General features: G+C 45.9%; 1 pseudogene; it reads right to left on the reverse strand.

The window, feature by feature from the left end:
- Positions 1–2,429: 2,429 nt before the first annotated feature.
- Positions 2,430–4,471, reverse strand: LOC149357384 (uncharacterized; annotated as a pseudogene).
- Positions 4,472–8,047: the final 3,576 nt, after the last annotated feature.

The raw sequence follows: 8,047 nt of genomic DNA on the forward strand, positions 1-8,047 counted from the left end.
TAGCCCGAGTTGCTTTGGGACGTTAAACCCCCATAAACCTTTTTAATGAGGATCTCTCTCTCGGGTTTTATACTTTCGAGTGATGTACTGGTGGATGGCCGGCATCGTACCAGTAAAAGGGGGACAACCTAACTCTTTAACTATCGACCAATTTCTATCTCCTCTTCCTGTTACAAGTTACTTGAACACATAGTTTCTATCTTGCTGAAAATAATATTTTGTCACCTGTGCAGCAAGGTTTTCGAAAAGGTTTATTGGGGGTTTAACGTCCCAAAGCAACTCAGGTGATCAAGGGACGCCTTATTGAAGGGCTCAGTAAATTTCGGCCTCCTGGGGGTCTCTAATGTGCACTGACATCGCACAGTACATGGGCCTCTAGAATTTTGCCCCCATCGAAATTCGACCGCCACGACTGAGATCGAACCTGCACCTTTTGGGTCAGCAGCCGAGCACCATAACCACTGAGCCACCGTGACAGTCTGTGTTGTAAAGTGTAGAGTTCATCACAGCAATCTCGTTTCTGTACAAGGGCAATAAGGAGCACTGGTGTGCACACTTTCTCAATATGATCCTTTTATCAGGAGTAATGCCATGGTGCTTTCTTGAACTTTCATTTTTTAAGCTATGGCTATGATCAATGCCAATAACATGGCTACATTTTTGTCTGAGCCCTGCGTTCAAATGTGGGACCTGTTTTGGTTGCTTTGTAGACGTCTGCTTGCTCAGTACTCATTCATTGTGACTGCTGTATAACACAATGGTAGATGTGCTCGTGTATAGTGTATATAATGTGTACTTATGCATGTTCGCATTATTTGTCTGACATGTGTGAAGGGAGCGACGATTTGTTTGTTTTGTGAATATTTGTATGCATATAGATTATACTTGTGGAGTTGTACCTATTCTCTATCCAGTGTTTGCCTATTCCTTGTATTCCCGTACCACTTAAGTTGAGTCTGTCATTGCCTCTGTCTATAAGGAGATGCGAGCTTGTCAAGCCGCCCATGAGGTATATGTGTTAACAAAACCCGCATGTCGACCACCAAAAACCAAACTCTTGGGCAGCAGACCATAAAGGGGCTCTTTATGAGCTCTGCCTAGCCAACAATGATGTCCTGAATGCTAGCGGTGCAGGCAGATCATTTTATCCTTTGTTGCTGTGGGAGCAAAGCAACGAAAGGAATTTTACAGCATTTCATTAATAATGTGCACTGTCATCAAGGGCTCCAATGCAAAGAGCCATGGGCAGCTTACCTCTGATGACAGTGAAGTTGCACTGTACAATTAGACCGAAAATAGTGTTTGTTTTTTTGTCAGAAAGAAATAAATGCCTCGAATTATCCCCCACTATTCCTCGGAAATAAACGAACACTGCAAAAAGCACAGCCTAGTTAAGTGTGAGCAACACCTCATTGTGCTCCTCAATAGCATAATCAGAAACCATGGCTAGGCTACGTAAATGCAGTGGGCAGTCTCTTCTCTTTTTAAGCAATTGAAACAAGATGTTTGTGCCTGTAATGTCCTGGTAGCTCGGTTTTCTTTGTCTTTGTCATCAGTGTGCCACGTGTGGTCACCAGGTCTCATTCATGCGTCTTTTGTACCAAAAAGAGGAAGTGCTACTGTGTTTTTCTCTCTTTTCCAGTGCAGATAATATTGTCTTGAAATAGGTTGCAACACAGGCATAATATGCGAAAAAAAAGAAAGCCTGTTTCAGCTGTTCCCCCTGAACACACGGCATTGAGTAAAGCACATTCATACTATTGTTCTGTGAGCCCTACAAGGTAATAACTTGCCATGGCTTCTTTGCTCCATCTTTTCTTTTCAGAACTGCAGCACAGTGAAATAAATGTGGTGCCATACATACTGCATCTCTTGACACTTATTTATATTCTGATGTATCAAATGTTTAGGGGATTTCCGCAAGGTGGAGTAAATTTGTAATAAGGGAGTAATTACTCATTGACATCCACCTGAGCGCAGCCATAGAGCTACAAAGGAAAGCTATACAGCTTTCCTTTGTAGCGGTATGGCTGCGCTTGGGTGGATGTCAGTGAGTAATTACACCCTTAACACTTATTTATTCTGTCGTTATCATCAAGTAGTAAAATGAGTAATAAATAATCAGTAATAATGGTAATAAATAAAAAAAAAATAACGTAATAAATAAGTAATAAGGGTGTAATTACTCACTGACATCCACCCAAGCGCAGCCATACGGCTACAAAGGAAAGCTGCATAGCTTTCCTTTGTAGACGTATGGCTGTGCTTGGGTGGATCTCAATGAGTAATTACACCCTTATTACTTATTTATTCTGGATTTATCATCAGGTGAGTGGGATATACTCCCTGACTGTACTGCCCTACAATGTTCAGAAGTTCCATTTGCATATGGTGTCTCATATTGTTTGGTACAGTTGCCACATATGGCTTTAACGACAGCAAGAAGTGTTCGTCTGCATCTGCTGGCCTGTGCGCCAGTAATGCACTGCGAACAGTCGCAAGCTGTGCATTCACGACATCGAGCTCTTCCCGTGCTTTCCTCCGCTTTTTGGGCTGCGGCGGGCCATTCCCTGCAGACTGGCTCGTCGTGCCTTCATCTTCATCCACAGCCACAGACTGAGAGGTGCTGGGCTGCGGCACTTCAGGGCACAAAAAAAATGTCCTGGAATGAGGCTGCTGGTGCTGAATCTGCAGCTGGAGACCCTAGTCGTGGGTGGTCTTCGAGCGCTTCTTGCACGGCCACCACCTCCATGCTGCTGTGTCCTCTGCAGGATGGTCACATTACGTAAACATTGAGCACTAAGAGAATGCAGTGATAGATTTTCACAGCAGCACTGCGAATACACCTGTGACTCTACTGATCACTATGTCGCAAACCTGGCATTCACGAAATCGAAGCTGCAATGAAACTGCACAAACTAAATTGAGGCATTACATTGAACAGTTATTGTGGTGGATGAACAATACACCCTGAGAAGCAGTACATGCAACATTAATTTTTTTCTGTGAAAATGATGCCTAAATGTTTCCGCTCGAAACTATCGCAAACAAGTAAAATGAAATGTGGGTGGGAAAGTTGCACTGGAGTAATACTTACTGACGTACTTCCATCTGGTCTTTTAAAAATCGCATCCTTTCAAGGTGCACCCCGCACCTGCTCTTCGGCAACGCTCCAGCGCCACTCCTTGAATCACATTCGAGGTCTCTGAGCTTCCTCCTATATCTGTCTTTCGAATTTCTCCATCTCTCCTGGGCACAATCAACTGTAACTGAAAAATGTATGAAAGTTAGCTACAAATGAAGCTAGTTATCTTATTTGAAGTATGAACGCTTTCTCACATGCTCCAGAAATTGTCTAGTACGTTCCCAAGTTGTTTGTGTAAAACAAAACTGACAGAACTACACTCTATTAAAAGCAGCAAAATGAGCCAAGTATGACTAAGAAACATTCCCATATCCGTTTCTTGGTTTCGGCGAGTGCTTGGTTCCTTCATATTTTGAATGAATATTCAGTGATATTCCCGTGAACGTGCCTTCACTTCAGCGAGTGAAAATGCATACCACAATAAATAGTGACAGCACAAGACAAAACTTGGACGGGTTTGGTGCCGGGATAAGGCTATTTCGACGTTTGAGCACACAAATGTTGGCAAAGCTGCCACAGTAACTTCAAAGGTCCAGAATGATTCCGGTCACTTGAGTGCCTTTATAGCGAACCGACTGTCCACAGCACGCGACTATTTTTCCATTTCGCCGCCACCTGAAGCCGTAACACAAACTCGGAGGCATTCGTCTCGCGCTGAGCGGCAAAATTTACGGTACTTAACCGGGCACAGTCGTGTAGTCCCAATTCGTGAACAAGACTGGGTGTCATTACGCTTACTGTCAGTTTTCTTGTTTAAGGATTAGAAATTTTACTGAAATGAGAGCCCACTCTGTGCACGTGGTTGGCCTTCGCAGTGTGTAAACAATTATAAGGCCTGAAAAAATATGCGAGCAAAAGACGTTTTCGATATTTTTTTTTTTGAGCAGGGCACAGTATACTATGGTTCAATGGCGTTTTTATGTTCCCGTTAAACAAAGCAGTGCAGAGTACCACTGTTTAAAACGCCGAGAATCCGCACGTGCAGCTGCGTGCATTGAACATGTTGCCTGCGTCGACCTTCCGAGCCGGCTATCGTTTATTGTCAAAGGGCGGTGCAATCACTCATGATCAGAAATTCGACATTACAATTAACAGCGCTAAGAAAAAACATACTAAAATAAAAATGGACCAAAAGAAGTGGTACTCACCGTTGGGGTCGATTGATCGCAAGGCGTCTCTAACCTCCTCCCACAGCCCAGTTTTGTTTGCATTCTTTCTGTACTCATTCGATTTCACGTTCCACAAAAGTGGCCGCCTCTCCACTTCATCGATGAGAAGTTCATTACAACACGCGCGCGTGCCTTCAACACCTCGAGGAGCAGACATGTTCTTGTGCCCACGTGCGCGCGCAACAACCAAAACACACTTTGTGTTTGCCGCTGCATCCGTTCTGCTACACGTGACCGCACGTGACATGACATAACGATGCTTCCCATTGGTCAGTCGCAGCGCGATCACATGACGCTGCGTAAGGATTCCAACCGGACGGAACCGCTGCACGGAATGTGTTGATGATGTTATGACCCGCGTGTTTTTAGATGCAAGGCAATATTTCGTACGTTCTGATTAGAATAAACAGTTTTGCTTACGCCGCGGGAACAGCTCCCACGTGACCCCACGCCGAGACGGCGCGTGACGTCACGTCACGTGCCGTCTCGGCGCTGCCCATTGGTCAGTCGCAGAGCGACGCTGCGACTGAATTCCAACCGGACGGAACATGGTCGCAGGCCGTCTGCGGCTAGACCGACGGCCCTCTCCAGTCGCAGACCGACCGAATTCGCAGCGTCGCAGGCGAGAATCGCATGCATGTGAAACGGCCCTTACCCTGGAGTGCGGTGATACAACGAAGTTCTCTCGTAGTATTGCCCTTATCCAGGTGTTCTGTTCTTCATCCCGGTGAAACTTGAAAACGTGGTTTTTGGGACACGATTTGTAGTTAATCCGGCAACTGGGCACGCAGCACCTGTTAGGCATATCACGGCAGAAGCGTAATCCATGTTCCACTCTAGCGATGGTAGGGATGGCATTAGAACACCGTCTCGGACACAACCGCACGCGCAGCAGGAGGTGTAGGCACAGTCAACGTCTAGAAAAAAATTGCGTTCGGAAGCATGTCGCGACATGCCGTGACTTTCCCCGAGGCAATGAAAGGAGTGCCACGTGTTTCCAGAACCGATCGCATTGTCGTCTCCTTCGTCCCCCACTCTGACTTCTCGGTACAGGTGGGGTTAACCATTGTGTACCTTCCAGGCCTCATCTTCAACGCGAGTGCGCCGCTCGTAGCTTCGAGACGTGCTGCACGGAACTTCTATGTGGGCCTCTTACGCGTGACGTAGCTCAAGGGGGGGGGGGGGGGGGGGGACGAACAGCCAGCAGGCCTTAAGTTATGCCTGCCACGGCTTACTGGCTACGGCGGGGTTTTCCATACCGAGCCAAGTACCTTTATCACACGCATGTTTAGCGACGCTTTCTCGAAGTGCACTTTTCTTGAACGAATGACACTTTCGGTTCGCGCTGTCGCACGACAATCAAGTGTCATTTGGAAATGATGGCAGTGGCGAAGGATGCTGTAGTACCTTTGAGAAATTAATTTGCGCGTAAATACCTAGAAAATACAATTGTTCGCAAATCTAATTACTCCAACTTAATTTTCAGACTTATTTCGACACCTGATTAAGTGTTAACTACAAAAAACGTCACGATCCGGGACAAGTAATGCCCCTGCCACACGGGCGTTTCGAATGCCTTCCAACCGAATGTCATTCGACTCGACTGCCGCCTTGTGGTGCTAGACGAATTTTTTAACAGCATTCGACTGAGATACATTCCAATTGGTGGCGCTACGCAAATACATTCGAATTCTTGTGGGTGCCTCCCAGAAACGAACCCAGCCCGCACTATTCGCTCTGACACACAGCCGTCGCCATCGCTTCGCCCCCTCCAGAGAAACGCCGGACTGTTTTGGTTTTGAGAATGTTGATTTTAATAATAATATAATGCCTTCATTCGTGTCATACACAGTATATAGCACTCAACGCCGGTTGTAGAAGCTGTCATAAATGTCAGCTTGAGAGAGCCGCAGGCCACCAAGCACTAGACAGCGCGGTACAGTGATATTGCTCCTTCAAAAAAAAAAAACACAATATGATGCAGTACACAATACACCCTGACCAACGAAATTCTTATCTTCTATAGTGGACTGTCATTCGGAAATGTAACATTTTCATGTGTATTGGTAACTTTTTTTGCTTCTTTTTTAGGAAATATTTTTTGTACACCCTAAGTGAGTGCTTGAGGATCATAGTACACCACTGAACATTTACCGCGTAAGCGCAAAGCTTCCCCGCGAATGCACCGATGAGGACGAGTGCACTCCTTCAGAAAGTCACCTGCGGATATCCTACTCTCAGGCAAGGCACTCCATGGTACTCTTGTTTGCATCGCTGTGTGCAAACTGCTAGTGGTCGTTTGCATGACATGAAACGCAAGCTGCACATTAGTTACCTTAAATAATCTCAATTTTGTACCGGTTGTACCCTTGTTTGTTTACACAGCGTGAACACTCTGCAGGAAGCGCCGATGCGACAGCGCGCCTTCGAAACCCTTGGTATCTGGGTTGCGGACATCGCGTAGGACCGGCGCTTCTCGCTAATCGTCCCTCCTTTCTCCTGTGAGTTGAATACTTCATTTTGAATCAGTTTATCAAGAAGCATGTTCGGTGACCGTTCGCATTCATTGAAACAGCGTTATTTGTTATCCACAAGCGACGGCGACGACTGCTGCTGGCTGCTTTAAACACTGAGCGGCAGTCTGGGTCCTACCTGGCGCTTCCCGTTCAGCGCATGCGTGCGCTCTAAAGTAAGCAATTCGATTTCAGGTCACTCTTTTACTTTAGATTATAATTGAACAAAGAAACGCAAACAATGGTATATGCACTTGTTTGATAACTACGTGAAAGAACCAAGAAACTATCCTAATTATCCACTGCACTACTTATTGGGAGAGCTGTGGTGGCGGTGTCTTATGTACGGGTGGGATTATCCTTACTGTGGTCTGTCGGCAATTGCTCCACCTGAGTCCCTTAATTTAGACAATATATGTCTGTCACTGTCCCGTAAAGCCAGTGCTCTCGAAAAACATCGAGGGCTTTTATCACTGCTGGCCCCTCAGTTCATGAACGCTCAAGCAACACGATGCTAGAGACTGCGTCCAACAGAACCTTCAGACTCCTCAGAGTGCACAGGAGTGTCACTCCCGTCATAAAAAAAAGCGCGGAGAGTGCCACTATTCGTGGTCGCGCCAGTTCATGTAAGATGCATTAAGTTCCGGATACGAAGTCCGTCATTTAGTTTATTTATTTATTTACGCAATAATGCAGACCATTTCCTTGGGTCCAAACAGGAAAGGCACAAAGATATAAAATACAATGCAAGAGCAATCTGTGAGGAGTAAAAAAATGTGCACAACAAACAACATTGGAGAATATGCCTATACAGTACTTAAAATACGTCATGAATTGCCTTCAGAAAGTCACCTGCGGATATCACACTCTCAGGCAAGGCATTCCTGTCGGTAACTGTCCTCGGAAAAAATAATGCTTTCACGGCGTATGACGCTCAGCTGTGATCGCGGGGGTGAATTCGACGCGTTTGTAAAAACTGCACATAGCGTAGCGCCGATAAAAGAGCTAGTTCATTGATTTACCGCAAAGATAGGCGACAGCAATTACGGCACCAAGGCGGCACCTTCACTACGGCGTCCCTCACAGCCTAAGTAGCTTTGGGACGCTAAACCCCCATAAACCATAGACCTTGTGACGCCCCAAATGATTGTTGAGATTGGCCTTTTGGACACTTCCATTTCTTTCGCCCAAAAATTCTTCTCCAAGCATCCCATATCCCT

Source organism: Amblyomma mixtum, chromosome 3, assembly GCF_055824585.1.
Source record: "Amblyomma mixtum isolate Tamu chromosome 3, ASM5582458v1, whole genome shotgun sequence".
Lineage (NCBI taxonomy): Eukaryota > Metazoa > Arthropoda > Arachnida > Ixodida > Ixodidae > Amblyomma > Amblyomma mixtum.